Consider the following 15,823-nt stretch of genomic DNA (forward strand, 5'->3'; position numbering starts at 1 on the left):
GGCAATTTGCATACTAGAGGCATTTTTGGTTACATAATCCTGTGCAGTATTAGGTGGCAATTCAGCTAATTCAAACTTATATGACATGAAAGATACCCACTTGGATAATGGGTAGAAAAGATAGGTTCCATTCTTTCTGAATTATCCTTTTTTTCTAAATCTGAATCCAGGAGGGTCCCATCTACCACACAGCAACATAAGAACACAAAAGAGGGCAGGCATTTTATTTGGAGCCTTCCTCACTACTGGCTGTTCTGTGAGACTTTCTTGAAATGACCATGACACACTAGGAGCCAGTAAGGAACTGTAGTTATAACACAAAGAAAATGGAGCAATAATAGTAAGAGACAACTCCAGAGGTCACCAAACAATCAAGAACCCTATAATCAGGATTCTTAAAAAGCTCTTTCTAGAAGAGATCAGTACTATGCTTCTTTCACCACAAACACAAAACAGTATAAATATACTGCTCTGTAATACAACTGAGCTCGCCATAGAGCTCTGAAAAGAGTTCCAGCAGAATTGTTTTGAAATTTCTCTGAATCCCCACATAAAAACGGAAAGAGCACCTGAAATATTAAAAATCAAAGCTAATAGAAAAATATCTGCAAAGACACTGTGTTCAATATCACCACATACCTCAAAATGCAAACAGGGGAGACAAACCATTGATAACACAAAACCCAACTAGTAACATTGTCTGTATAGAAAGAGGCAGAAGAAAGTGACAGGGGGACTTCCCTAAAAGCAGAAGAATTCCTGAATCACAAACAGGCACTCCTGAAAATTGTTTAAGGGACATCTGAGAACTGTAGCTGAAATGGGAAGGGGTTTTATACACTTTAATGCATGGAAGAGGAGAAAAGATCTATCTACAGTAAGTTCTGAAAGGGCTGGCAACAGTCTGGAATATATCAAGTCTAAGTACCAACCAAGAGATACTCCCTCTTATGGCAAAACTCTGCATTGATAGAAAATGCTGGAAGTAGATTCAAATTGTGCAGGATAGCAAAAGGACAAAGGAAATTGAAAATGCAGATATATTAGGGGGCAAAATTTGCAGGCAGTATGAGGTCACTTTTTTTCTTTTTTACCATTGTGCACAAGTAACAAAAGGGAAAGCTAAAAAAAAAAAAAAAAAAACAAAACAAAAGGGAAAGCTTAGAGCAGTAAAGCTACAAATGAACTAAAATTGAAAACATAAAATATCAAAATATGTATGAGCAGATAAAATACTTAAAAATTTATAACTTTAAAATACTTATAATTAGAAAAATAGAGGTATAAAATGAATAATGTGGGCATCTAACTCAAGAAACTAAAAAGGAACAAATTGAACTTGACTAAGCAGAAGAATGGAAATAATACAAAGAGCACAAAACAAAGAAATGGAAAACAAACCTTACAGAAAATTAGCAAGATCATAAGCTGGCTTACTGAAAAGTTTAATAAAATTGATAACCCTTTACCAATAACTTTAATAAACTTTAATAGTTATTTAAATAAATAATAAATTATTTTTTATAAACTTGTTAATAAAAAATACCCCTTCCCAAATACTTATAGTCCAAATTGTTTCACAGGTACATTTACAAACATTTAATAAAGACATAATGCCACTTTAACACTGACTCTTTCAGAAAACAGAGAGCACATTCTCAATTTATTTTATGAGGCCATAGTTACTCTGATGTTGATATCAAAAACTGAAAACAAATGAAAGGAAAAAGGGAAGGTTTATAGACCGATATCCCTTGTGAACATAGGTAGAAAATCATTCATAAAATATTAAAAAATTGAATGGAGCAATTTCAAAACTGCATACTATGTCATGTACAACTGGAGTTTATCCCAATACAAAATTGTTTTAACATCTGAAAAGCCATCAATGTAACCTGTCACATGAGCAAAGAAGTCACATTATTTCAATAAATGGAGAACAAAAATTGGAAAAATTCAACATTAATTATTATAAAAAGGATAAATTCTTCATAAGATAGGGATAGTACACAATTAGATAAATGACATCTGTGAAAAGCCTATAGCTAATATCATTCTCAAAATTATGCATATGATTCCATTTATATGAAGTTCGAATATATACAAAATTTATCTATGTTGATAGAAGTCAAAATAATGATTGTCTCTTCAGAGGGGTGTGGAGTAAACAGATTGAGGCAACAGAGCTGTTCTGAATCATGTTTGGATGGTAGCTACTCATCGAACTTGTTTTATTATATACATTATGCCTTGATGAACAAAGAAAGAATGAAAGAAATTAAAAAAAAAAACAAAAAAAAAAGAGAGGAGAGTGAAAAAGGAACTGAAAGGAGATTGTGATTAAGTCCTATGTTTAATAGTTATTAAGAGAAAAAAGAAACCAGGGATAAAATAATGGCTCTATAGACCAATTGAGAACCTGCCAGAAACAGACCTTTAAACAGATGAAAACTGTTGGTTAATAATTTAAAGACAAGCTAAAAGAAATTAATAAAATAATAGAGGCTATAAAAAAACACAATTTAAAGTAGAAAAACTCAAAAATGAGGTGATAGGATTTAGGAAAGAACCATGGATTTAAAACATTTCACATAAAAAAATAAAAAATAAATAAAATAAAATATTTCACATATGAACACTAAACTAGAAACCAAAGAGTTAATAAAAAGGGCATCATTTATAGTAGAAATAGAAGATAAAATGAAATAAAAAACTTTAAATCAAAGAGAAATGAAGAAAGAAAAGAGAAAGTTACAAATATAGAAGCCAAGACATTCCCACAGATGTATTCTAGAAGGCCCTACAAAAGATAACCAAAGCAATGGAATAGAACACATATTTAAAAATAGAATTCAAGAAAATTATTTTGAAAGAAATAAAAATATTTAAAACTACATGTTAAAAGGGCATGTCAATAATCAACACTGAGACATATTCTAGTAAAACTACTGTATTTTAAAAAATTAGAAAAAAACCTGCTTTGGTCATCATGCAAAAAACCCAAGTTCCTTACAAAAAAAAACCAAAAAGAACAAACCTTACTATCATCATATATTTAGCATATATCCAATGTCAGAAGACAGTGGAATAATATATTTAAGATACTAAAGAAAGAGTGAACCAAATTGTTTTATATCCAACCAAACTTGACTTTTGAGTGTAAAGGGCAGAGGACTGTTTTTAGTATGAACAAATTGAAGAAATATTGTTCTAACACCCAATTATTGAAGAATCTACTTGAAAATGAGATTCAGGAAGTCAAGACGACAGAAGAGACTCTGATGTAAGGATGGGCAGCTCAGGTTTCTCAACATGGGAAAGGATGCAGGATGTCGAATCTTACAGTTAAGAACTCTGTCCTGAATTCGAACTGGAAGTGCTGGTATGAACTAACAATGTACTTTAATTCTAGCTCTGTTTACTAACAAGTCTAGTTACAGTACTAATTACAATACCAATAAACCTACAACCCAGGTTTGTGATCTCCAAAGACCATTCTAAATAATGAACCCAGTGCTGCTTCAAGAAATAGCTCAATCCAGGACGGGGGAAAAAAGGTACAAAATGAATCTGGAATGTACTATCAAAGAAGATAGTAAGGAAGGTCCTATCAAAAATAACTCAGAAGTGAACTTAAAGATGGGATATTTTGTATTAGTAAGAATAATAAGTGTAAAGAACTGAAATCTCTAAAAATATATTTCATTCAATGAACTCATCATAATGCTTAAAACTTTAAAAAATATATTTACCTAATGTTGGAAGATGCTAGATAACCATCTCATTATTCTGAAAACTGGAAAACTAAGGAAAAAAGAACATTCATTTCCCATATGAACCAAATCACTGAATAGCTCTATGCCAAATGAGAGAATGTTTTTTTCTTCTATAACTGAGAAAAATGATAAAATTGTCACCATTTTACAATTCCTTATAAATTAATCCATCTATACATTGATTGTCAAAGGCTAGTAATATCACAAAAAAAGACAACCAAATATGATATACTTCCACTTGGTAACATACCACAATTTACAAAATAATTGTCAATATATTCAAATCGGAAACTGACTAAGCATCTAGAGCTGTTTACTAATCTTCAAGAAATACAGGACAGAGGATCATGTTTACCTGCATTAATAGGATAAAATCAGGAAAATCCAGACATTAGAGAAACACCATACGACTGGTATGGACTGAATGTTTGTGTCCAAAATTTTCACATGCTGACAACCTAATCCTCAGTGTGATGGTATTTGGAGATAGGACCTTTTGGAGATAATTAGGTTTATATGAGGTATTGAGCATAGAGCCCCCCAATGATGAGATTAGTACTTTTATGAGAAGAAGAAACCAGAGCTATTCCCTGAATGTCAGTCTCTGCCATGTGAAGAAACAAGAAGAAGACAGCTGGGCTGCAAGCCAGGAAGAGGACCCTCACAGGACACTAAATCTGCTGGCACCTTGATCTTGGACATTCCAACCTCCAGACCTGTGAGAAATATATGCTTATTATTTAAGCCACCCAATATATGGTATTTTGTTACAAAAGCTAGAACCAAGACAAGAAAAAATGATCTAGTTTCCTCAATAAATAAATTTCAAGGGGAAAAGAAGTATTGAAGAGGAAACTATTAAAAGACTTAAAAGATATAATCTAACTATAAAGATTGGAATTTCTTTATATCCTGTTTCAAACAAACTGTAACGAATTAAAAACATTTATAATATATATGAACTGATTAGATTTTTGAAAGTGGGTGTTTTGTAACATTAGGGGTTCTTATTATATTTAGGGATTAAAAGTGGTTAGGTTATCTCTTTTTTAAAAGATTTTTATTTATTTATTCATAAGAGACACACACAGAGAGGTAAAGACATGGCAGAGGGAGAAGCAGGCTCCCTGTGGGGAGCCCGATGTGGGACTTGATCCCAGGACCCCGGGGTCACGACCTAAGCCAAAGACAGATGCTCAACCACTGAGCACCCAGGTGTCCCAGTTGTTATGTTCTTTAAAAGTGATCTTTCAGAGATACATACTAAAATAGACATGGATGAAATTAGATCTGTTGAGGATTTGCTTCAGAAATACCATGGGAGGGCCAAGTTGGTAGGGGTATAGATGAAACCACATTGGTAATTGTTGCAGTTGGGTGATGGCTACATGGTGGATCACTGTACATTCTTTAACTTAGAACATGTCTTCACTTTTCCATAATGAAGAATTTTTTTGAATTGCAAATACATATACAAAAGGCTAATACAAAGAAAGGCTATTATAAGCACCTTTCAAGATGGCATTCTAGAAATATTTTTAAAAGGTTAGAACATTGCTTGAAAGACCTCTAGTGGGTAGCGTTTTTGACTATGAGTTATGTTCCACAGATAATCAAAACAGACCACTTTGATTTCCTTATTTGAAAAGGGGCCATACCACAAAATGAGAATTATATTCTTTTAAACTCCTCATCTGTTTTTAAAGCAGTTCTCTGTCTGGGAACTGTGTGCATAAAGAATGACTCAAAACTTGGTTTTTATTACAAAAGAGGTGCTAGTAATTATCCTAAAATAGCATTTTCTAGCCACAGGTTATGATCTATATGGAGAAGCATGTTCTTTGCAAACAAAATATTTAAAAATAATATATTGTCTGTTCTTGCTATCAGTTATTTCCCATCTATGAGCAGGGCTTATCCCCAGTCAAGCACTATATAAAACCTTGCCTTTAAGCCTAACAATTTTGGTGGCACCTAACTCTGTTCATGATCTCTCTCTCTCTCTCTCTCTAAAAATCTAAAAAAGAAAAGAAAAGAAAAGGTTGATTTTCAGAGTCATCAGTATCTTTATCGATGTCAAAGACACTTTCCACTCCAGTTAACATAATAATACCACATGATGTTTACCCACTGGCTTCTTGCTCCCATTCATCTAGACTCACAGGCCATGACATTCCAATTTTGCATTTTTGCATCTGCTTGCAATGCTCTTCACCCAAACTCCACATGGCTGCCTCTCACCTCTTTGAGATCTTTGCTCAAAACTTACCTCCTCATGTGAGATCCTACATGAAAAGCCAAAGAAAAATTGCAACACTGGACTTATCTAATATCCCTGCTTTATTTTTCTCTAAGGCACTCACTGCCATCAGAAATAGGGGATAATTTGTCTACTTGTTCACTGTTGGTTGTCCTCCTCCAGAATTCATCCTCTATGAGGGATGTTTATCTCTCAGAATTCATCCTCTATGAGGGATGTTTATGTTCACTGCTTTATCCCTAACATCTGAACAATACCTGGCACATAGAAGTTGTTCAGCAAATATTTGCTTAGAGAATGATTCTCCACTGAATGACTGGCATAGATAGTTCTGGGGAAAAAAAACTCTGATCTTTAGAAACTTAGTAGTAGAAAAAAATGTTAGGCCTTGTATAGCTTGACATAAAAAAACATGGGTTTTGAATCAGAAGAACCAAGATTTAGTTCTGGCTCTACCCAAAGTGGACCTTTGCTGACTTAATGAACTCTCCTGTAAGCTGTCCCCCCATTTGTAATGTGAATATGGCAGTGCTTCCTGCCTATAGAGATCCTTATAAGGATTAATGAGATCAAGCAGGCAATATGCTTCACGGAGTTGCCAGGAGTATAGTAAGATCTATAAGTGATGGTTCTATTATCACTAGCCACCACTTCTTCAGACTTTTTGGTATGTTCACAGAGTATAAAAAGATTTGGTGCCTGTTGCTTGTACAGATAAGTTAAGGAGAATGATTGCTTTCTTTCTGATACCTCACATAATTATGAGACAATACAGGGCTAATTTACAAATTAAAACTAATATCATTGTGTCAGTCTCCCAAGACAATAGGCCAGTGTCCAGTGGGGTGACCACATTACCCATTCTTCCCTACTCATCTGCGCAGTTTATCTCATTCTGTTTAGGAAAAAGTTCACAGTAACTCCTGTTGAAAGAATTCCTCTCACTTCATTTATGTAGAGAGAAAAATATCCTTTTACCCTGGCACCATGTAAGAGATGAACAGTAAGGGATTTCATCCTTTATTCTTGGGTCTATTTCTTTTTTCTAAAGATTTTATTTATTTATTCATGAGAGATACACAAGAGAGGCAGAGACATAGGTAGAGGGAAAAGCAGGCTCCCCTCTCAGGGGCCTGATGTGGAACTCGATCTCAGGACCCCGGGACCACAACCTAAGCTGAAGACAAACGCTCAACCACTGAGCCACCCAGGTACCACTCTTGAGTCTATTTCATGTGACTGGCTCATATTCCATGACATATATTTCATTTATGTGTGTGTGCACATGCACAAACACAGGCATCCACACAGGCACCAATTTTCCTGGCACCTCGTTAACAGACATAGCACAGTCCCCAGCTAAGCAAAGAGGCCTGCTGAAAGTAATAAATCCATTTAATCCAACTTCCCCTTCTTCCTACTACAAATATAGCTGGAGTTATCAGTAAAGCTAATACCACAATTTACATCTGAGTTGTTCTTATGTTCTGTTGCTTCTCCAAGCTCTGTGCAGACAGGAACAGGTCATTTATTAATTTCCCCTCTCTCTAATGCTAATGCCAACAAGCTTTAGGACCAAAGTCCTCCCTCCCTGGCTCAACTGCCAACGTGGCAGTTCAGGCTATTTTGAGACACCGCTATGTTTGTACTCGTGGGTGGAAGTGAAGGGGTCTGATGAGGTCATTTCTTATGCACATTCTATGATCAGAGTGGCCTTTCAGTGAGTCAGCAATTTAATCCTGGCCCCATTTGAGTGGGCCCGGGGTGGGGAGGGGCTTTCCTTTTTGTTGCCTCTGCGACTATCCCTTCCTTCTCTCTATGCCATTGTCCATTTGGAGTATAGCAAAAAGGTCACATGCTAAATGACAGTTTATACACAGAATAAGAGTTGCACATTTATGACTTAATTTAGTTCATATAGGCAGACCCAAGAACATAAAGCATCTCAGTATTAAAAATGAGGCCAAGAGAGCATACCAGTTTAAATGAACTGCCAAGGATCATCATCATAAATCTTCTCTTGCTTTTGCCTTTTTATTGTGCAATGTTGGATTTTGTAACATTATTCTCCAGAACAAACTAAAATCTCAAGAGAAAGATCTATTTTCAGTTAAAACCTTTCACAAGTAACTGCAGTTTTTGGAATCCAAATCATCCTCCTCACTTCCACGTCCTTCCTCCACCCCCATAGGAACTTACATGAAGTGTAACAAATTTTATTACCCCAATAAGGAAGAATAAATCCCCTTCGTTCATCATTAAAAGGCCTTTGAGGGGTCTTCCATCCCTTCTAAAAAGCACACAGAATACTCTCATGCCAATGATTTTGCTTCAGGCAATGGAAAGTCAGAGGAATTCAGAATGGTAAGAAGACAAACTGGTATTTCTTTTCTCTTAAAATGAAGAACTATGGTATTTCCACCTTCAGGGTAATTGTGTTCTCAAAGCAACCAACTGCTCTTAGAAAAATGTAGTTCAACACAAGAACAAGTATCAGTTTATATAAAACATGGAAGAGAAGCTTAAAAATGTATATGACACATTTTCAGGCACTGATTGGCCCTAAGAGGACAATGTAAGTCACAGAGATGCCCAACACCAAGCAACTAAAAGTCTCTAAAACTAGGAACCGGACAGTAACTATGGTCAACAATGTGAAGGCAGTTCTTTTTCCATCTCCTGCAGCTTATACATATATATACTCTAAATTTGTTACTAAATTATTTCTATTCTTTACGATGTCCTGAATTCTCTTCCATGGCAACCTCACTTTGCTAATCTACATAATTAGTAAAATCATCACTCTAATTTTTTTTCTATATATATATCATTGCATTTTTATTTCTAAAGGCAGGGGGACTTTTGGCACCTCTCAATCAAGACTAAGTTCTTTACCTACATGGCTTTTATCCTATCTACAACCATTTCTTTTAGGAAGGTATCAACTCCATTTTTTCCTATTTCCAGCATTTAATAACTCTCTTATTATCATGTTTTTTTTCTGATCCTGAAAGCAAATATAGATTTTTCCATTAAAAAATGGAAAAATCAAAAAAAAAAAAGGAAAAATCCTCATAGTCATGTAGACTCATTGAGAGACACCATAATTTATGTATTATTGCTATATGACTTAATGCTTCTGTGTCCTCACACATTTGGAAATCTGGCTTCATAGGCTACCCTTCCATATTTCTTCTCTCAGGGTTCCGCAAGAAAAACCTATGACTTTTAGCAATTTTCATCCTCATGTCCTTAAAATGGGACCATTACTATCTTGTTTACTTGAATTCAAAAATAAGAAGTTATTAACAGAGCATCTTTTTTACTCCTAACAGTGACCTATGCAAATGGAATAAAATACATTATTTCCATTTTCCCTTCATGAATCTCAATTATGGAAGCTTTGGATTACCTATGTCATCACCTTACTTTGGATTGATTTTATATTTGTAGAAAAGTTGAAAATATACAGAGTCCACATATAGCTTCAACCAGCCTCTTCCAGTACTAATTTCCTATATAATCACAATACATTTGTCAAAGCTAAGAAATTAACATCAGAACCATGAAAGTGAGAGAAATTCTCTTGGCAGGAGCTCCTGCAAAGTTTCTTCTGAGAGAAGGGAGATAAAACTGCATAGATGAATATGGAGGAATGAGTAAGGGTGGTCATACCACACTGGCATTGGCCTCCTGTCCTTAGGATACTGAATAATGATATCAGTTTTAATTTATATAAAGGTCTTATGTTGTTTCATAATTATTTGGGGTAAAAAAAAGAGAAACAGGGATGGAAATCATACGTATGTCCTCTGACCACATTGGAATTAAATTAGAAGTCAACAAGAGAATAATAGGGAAATCTTCAGATTATTTCTAAATAATTTATAAAGAGGTCATTTCAAGGGAAATTAGAAAAGATTTTGAACTGAAAATACAGCATATAAAAATTTTGGAGAGGCAATTAACATAGAATTTAGATGAAAATTTATAGCCTCCCACGTTCATATTAGAAAAGAAGAAAGTTTTAAGCTCAAAAACACAAGATTCCACCTTAGAAAACTAGAGTAGAAAGTGTAATTTAAGCCTAAAGCAAGCAAAAGAAAAGAAATAAAATTAGAGCATAAATCAATGAAATTGAAAGTAAGAATACAGAAAATAAATCCAAAAGATGTTATTCCCCATCCCTTTTTCTCTTTTAAAAATCAATGAAATTGATTAACTTCTAGCTGGACTAAGGAAAAAAGAAAAGGTACAAATTAGTATTATAAAAATAATGAAAGAAAAGTTATCACTACCAATCCTATGGGCATTTAAAGGAATATTATGAACAATTCTACAAATTTGATAACTTAGATAAAATGAATCAATAGTTTGAAAGACACAAACTACCAAAACACTCATAAAGAAAAATAGATCATCTAAAGGCATATATATCTATTAAAGAAATTAAATCAATATTTAATAGCCTTCTTAAAAAGGAACCACCAGGACTTGGTGATTTCACTGGTGAATTCTATCAAATCTTTAAAGAAAAAAATGATAGCAATTCTCTGAAATCTTCCAAAATGTAGAATCAATTCCTAACTCATTCTATGAGCCAACATTACTTTAATACCAAAACAAGCTGCAGGCATAACAAGAGACAAAAACTATAAGCCAGTATCTCTCTTGAACACAGATGCAAAAATCCTCAATAAATATTATAAAATAGAGTTCAACAAGAATAAAAGGAATTATACACCATGACCCAGTGAGATTTATTCCAGTTATGAAAGTGAGTTCAAGATTCTAATTGAATTGTGTAGACTATCACATTAACAAACCAAAAAAAAAATCATATAAATTGATGTAGAGAAAACATTTGACAAATATCTAACAGCATTCGTAATAAAAATCTTGGCAAACTAGGAAAAGAGAACTTCCTCACATTTATAAGGAACATCTTCAAAATACTACCGCTAACATTATGCTTAAGATGAGAAGACTGAATGCCTTCCTTTTTTTTTTTTTTTTTTTTTTTTACTGAATGCCTTCCTAAGACTGGGAATAAATTAAGGGCATCCACTCTATTACTCCTATTTCACATTATGCTGGAAGTCCTAACTAATACAATAAAATGAGAAAAGGAAATAAAATGTATACACATAGGAAAGTAAGACATAAAACTATCTTTATTGGCAGATGAGTAGGTCTATGTACAAAATGCCAATGAACTTACAAAATAACTTCACAAAATTAATAAACAAATATAGCAAGATTGAAGGATATAGGTCAATAGATAAAACTCAATTGCTTTCCTTTTGTTTCCATTACTATCAGCACTGACCAGTTAAACCTTGAAAGTAAATAAATATATACGTAATATATATTATATATACATATATATGTTTTACTATAGAATCCAAAATGGAATACAAAGGTATAACATTAAATAGACACACATACACACACACACACACAAAGATCTAAAATAATTGATCAGCAACTTGTGGAATGAGGGTAAGAAAAGTTAAACAATTTGAAGATTGTATGTTATTTTGGAAAGCAGGAACAATATTAAATAAATTAATAATATTTGTTAATTTAAAGGTAATCATTAAAAGTAAGAGAAATAAAATGTATTCTTTCTATGGCTGCCATGAGTATACATTTTTCAGATCTCCCAGGTTTCCAAGTGTGGAAAACAAAAATGACCAAGGTCCCTCAGATGCATGCTCTGAAGGCAATCATTTTACTTGCACAGAAGTCCAGTAGTGCTTCCCAGCTAGTGAGTGGACATGGGAGAGATACGGATTCAGGTGTAATCCCAGTGGACAAAAGACTCCTCTAAAGGGCAACTCTGGCTCCAGAACTTCCTTTGGCTTTGCCAAAACTTTCTTGTAACTAGCACTGCAGCCTAAGATTTTTCTTTTTTTTTTTTTTTAATTTTATTTATTTATGATAGTCATCACACACACACAGAGAGAGAGAGAGAGAGAGAGAGAGAGGGAGAGGCAGAGAGAGAAGCAGGCTCCATGCACCAGGAGCCCGATGTGGGATTCGATCCCGAGTCTCCAGGATCGCGCCCTGGGCCAAAGGCAGGCGCTAAACCGCTGCGCCACCCAGGGATCCCGCCTAAGATTTTTCTGATCCATGTTTCCTTCCTTCCCTCTCCTCCACAGGGGTTGGATCTGCATCCAGGCCTAATAGCTGTCCCAGCTTTCTCTGGCCCCCTTCCTAGTATTCCCAATAAAGCCAGTCTTAGCACTTGTTTCTTGAAGAACCTAAAATAAAATAAGTAAGGCTGTAAGTGTCCTGAGAACACAAGCAGTGAAGTGGGGTTCTAGAATAGGCTCACTCACCACACCATTGTCCTGAGTGGTATGTGGGGTACAGACAGATCCCAATACAGTGATGGCCATGAACTGCAAAGATATCACCTCAGCTGAAAAAAATGTCCTGGTCTGGGAATGTCGTCACAGGTGTGATGATTCAAGCTGTTGATTATAAGGGGAGAACAAGGCCATACAGACAGTAGAGTTAGCTAACTACTGCTAAGTTGGATAGACACCCTGAAGAGGGATAAGGAGAGAGGCAGGGTGTTAATAAGCAATTAAAGACTGCCAGAGGGGATCCCTGGGTGGCTCAATGGTTTAGCACCTGCCTTTGGCCCAGGGTGTAATCCTGGAGTCCCAGGATCAAGTCCCGCATCGGGCTCCCTGCATGGAGCCTGCTTCTCCCTCTGCTGTGTCTCTGCCTCTCTTTCTCTCTGTGTGTCTCTCATGAATAAATAAAATCTTAAAAAAAAAAAAAGGACTGCCAGAGGGCTTCCTGGGTAGCTGGGAAAGGGGCACCTATCTCCTGCAAGGAAATGATAGACACAGCTGAGTAAGAAGAAGATTGAAGAATTAGAGTTGCGGAGCTCCAGAGATACTTCAATGCTCAGAAAAAAGTAAGTCTGCTAAGCTAATGTTGAGCCCTGGCTGGGAAAAATTGGATCCTGAAACAAGGGATGGAGATCCTTGAAACTCTTCAATGTTTGAAGAGGTAGCCCACTCTTCCCTAGTCCCTCCCTGTGCTAGAAGACACTACGAAAAGCAAAAAAAAAAAAAAAAAAAAAAAAAATTGGTGCCCTCAGAAGCTGCCTTGCCTCTTCTCTTAGCTGCTAGGATAATAATTAAGGTAAAAATTAAGGTAAAATCCCAGCATAACCCAGCTAGGGAAGTGCTAGACTTGAGAAAAGAAAAAAGAGATTATACACCCAAGGAGCTGTAAGAATTAGGAGTCATGCCATGGCAGGAGTCAGGTAGTGGCTCTTATAGTCCTAGAATAAGTGATGGCCAATGCAGAGGAAAGCAAAAATGGTGAGTTCCCCAGGCAAAAGGCAGAAGAAGGAATAAAGACATTGAGAGCAATAAGCATACCTGTATATATTGCATGGTCTAGAAAACTGAGCAAAGGATTTTTTTTTTATGGAAGGACAAGGCACTAGTAACAGGAGCACCAGCATCACTGAATAGTGCAGATGGTGCTCTTCTTTGTAGGTCTGGAGAGACAGGAGGAGAGGGTTATAGCTTGAACTCATTCATATCCATGGAGTGGATAGACCCCTGAGGTTAACAGGGGCCAAATGGTGAGGCTCTATGGCCAGAAGCCTGGGGATTGTGATTACCTTAGTAAAAGGCAAGGTAAGGGGCAGATATGGAAGCTTGACCTGCAAGGAAGATGGAGATGGTTAACAGATCATGTACCCTAAGGGAAAAAATAGGGCACTGCTTAAATCTACAACAAAGACAAGGGCAAGAATAGAGAAACAGGAGGATAAAGGAGGAGAAGTTGTTCCTGTTTTCAGAAACAACCCTGAAAAACAGCATGTAAGTATATACTGTAGTGATTCCCTCAGTCCTTGTCCAAAGGAATCGGCAGCCATCACTCAGGTGACTGCACACTAGATAAAGGGAAATATGCAGACATTTTGAGGACTATGAGACACAGGGTCTGCGCAGACACCCACAGCTTCACCATGGCCATTTCTACTAACGCAGGGGTTCACATGGCCAGGTAATAACAGAATCCTGGCTAAAGTATAAAGTTCAATCACACAGTCTCACTGAGCATACAATTGGGATGACCATACTAGAGCACTAGGAATAATCTGTAAATTGTTTTTTTTAAATCCATAAGGATATAGGAAGGTCGAAAGTAAATTGTGGCAGTGCCATAACAAATAAATATTAACTGAAAAAAAGTTGAGGTATATTTATATTGATGTTAGACAAAATAGAAATTTAGACAAAAAACATTACCAGAAAAAAAGGCAGCATTAAAAACAAGATTTAATTTATCAGGATGATAAAAAGCAACTTTAAATCTGTATGTACAAAACAAAAACATGTGCAAAATAATACACAGAGCAAACATGGCAAACTGTAAGAAGAAAGTGACATATCTACCATGTCTTCACTATCCATTCTCAGTAATTGACAGACAGAAGCAGGAAAAAAAAAACAGTAAAGATACTGCATATTTGAACAATTTTTGAGTCAGTTTAAAACAGTAAGCAAATAGAGAACATTATGCTTAACTCTGAAACATTGTATTCAGACTCAGCTGGTATATTTGTACATAATTGATCTTCTTCTGGGCCATAAAGCATGTCTCAAAAAATTCAAAGAATTAATCTCATACAGATAGTGTTCTTTTAAGTAACCTTTATATAATTAAAAAGCAGAAAAAAGAGACAACTTTTAAAATCTCTTACATTTTGGAAATTTAAAAATACACTTCTTTATAACTCCTGAGACGAAGTCCTAATAAGACCTTCACTGAAAGAACTACTAAAGAAAGTTCTTCAGAAAGAAAACAAGTTTAATCCAGAAGAGTGGAAACAGTTGTAAAAAGAGTCATTAAATACAGTTATTTGTTCAATAAATTTAAAAATAAATTCTTAAATGTTCATTTTTTTGTGTCTAAAAACTGGTGACTAAAACTAAGGTAGGAGAACAAACTATTCTTTGAATTGTTTGGGAGTAGAGAGAAAATTAAAGACTTCATTATCTGCTAGAAAGCCTATATTTTAAAGGTAACTACCAAGATACTAGAAATAAAATCAACAAATTTTAATCCAGCAAAGGGTCAAAAGGTAGAATAAAGACAACTTTTCCTTCTAGTAGAGGGAAGGAAAAAAAGAAAAGGAAAAAAAAAAAAAAACCAAAAACCCCAAACACTTAAGCATATACTAAGTTGGTAGTAATAAATCAAAATATATCAACAATCATAACACATGTAAAATCATTTAAATTACCTATTGAAGAATGTCATTCAGAATGGCTATTTAAATAAAATCTCAGATACATGTTTACAAAGACATGTTTAGACCAAAATACCCCCAGAAAAATAAAAATAAAGATGAAAAAATTTATACCAAGGGAATATTAAAAGAAAGCTGGTAAAGAGATTCTAATATTAAGCAATATAAAATGTAAGACAAATAACAGTGGCAATAAAGAGGGACATTGTGTGATGATTTAAAAAAACCCCAAACATTCCACCAAGATAATAAAAATCACATAGTTTCAAAATATATAGTTTAAAAACATGGAATTAAAAGATAAAACTGAAAAAGTCACAATTATAATGGGAGATTATAATGGAGTCTTCTAAAAATTACTAATGATGTAGATTTAATAACTATAATCAATTTCTATTTTTAAAATGTTAGATTTCACTAATTTAATATACTATGGATTTGAAAAAACTAACATTATTTTAAGTACCATTAATAAAGAAAAATAAACCAATATGA

At 34.8% G+C, this 15,823-nt stretch overlaps 1 protein-coding gene across 3 annotated transcripts in view; it reads right to left on the reverse strand.

Moving 5' to 3' along the window:
- Positions 1–15,823, reverse strand: part of FMN2 (formin 2) — a 370,841-nt gene that overhangs the window by 33,926 nt on the left and 321,092 nt on the right. The gene's annotated exons all lie outside the window — the stretch shown is intronic.

The sequence above is a fragment of the Canis lupus genome, chromosome 6 (assembly GCF_048164855.1).
Source record: "Canis lupus baileyi chromosome 6, mCanLup2.hap1, whole genome shotgun sequence".
In the NCBI taxonomy this organism is placed as follows: domain Eukaryota; kingdom Metazoa; phylum Chordata; class Mammalia; order Carnivora; family Canidae; genus Canis; species Canis lupus.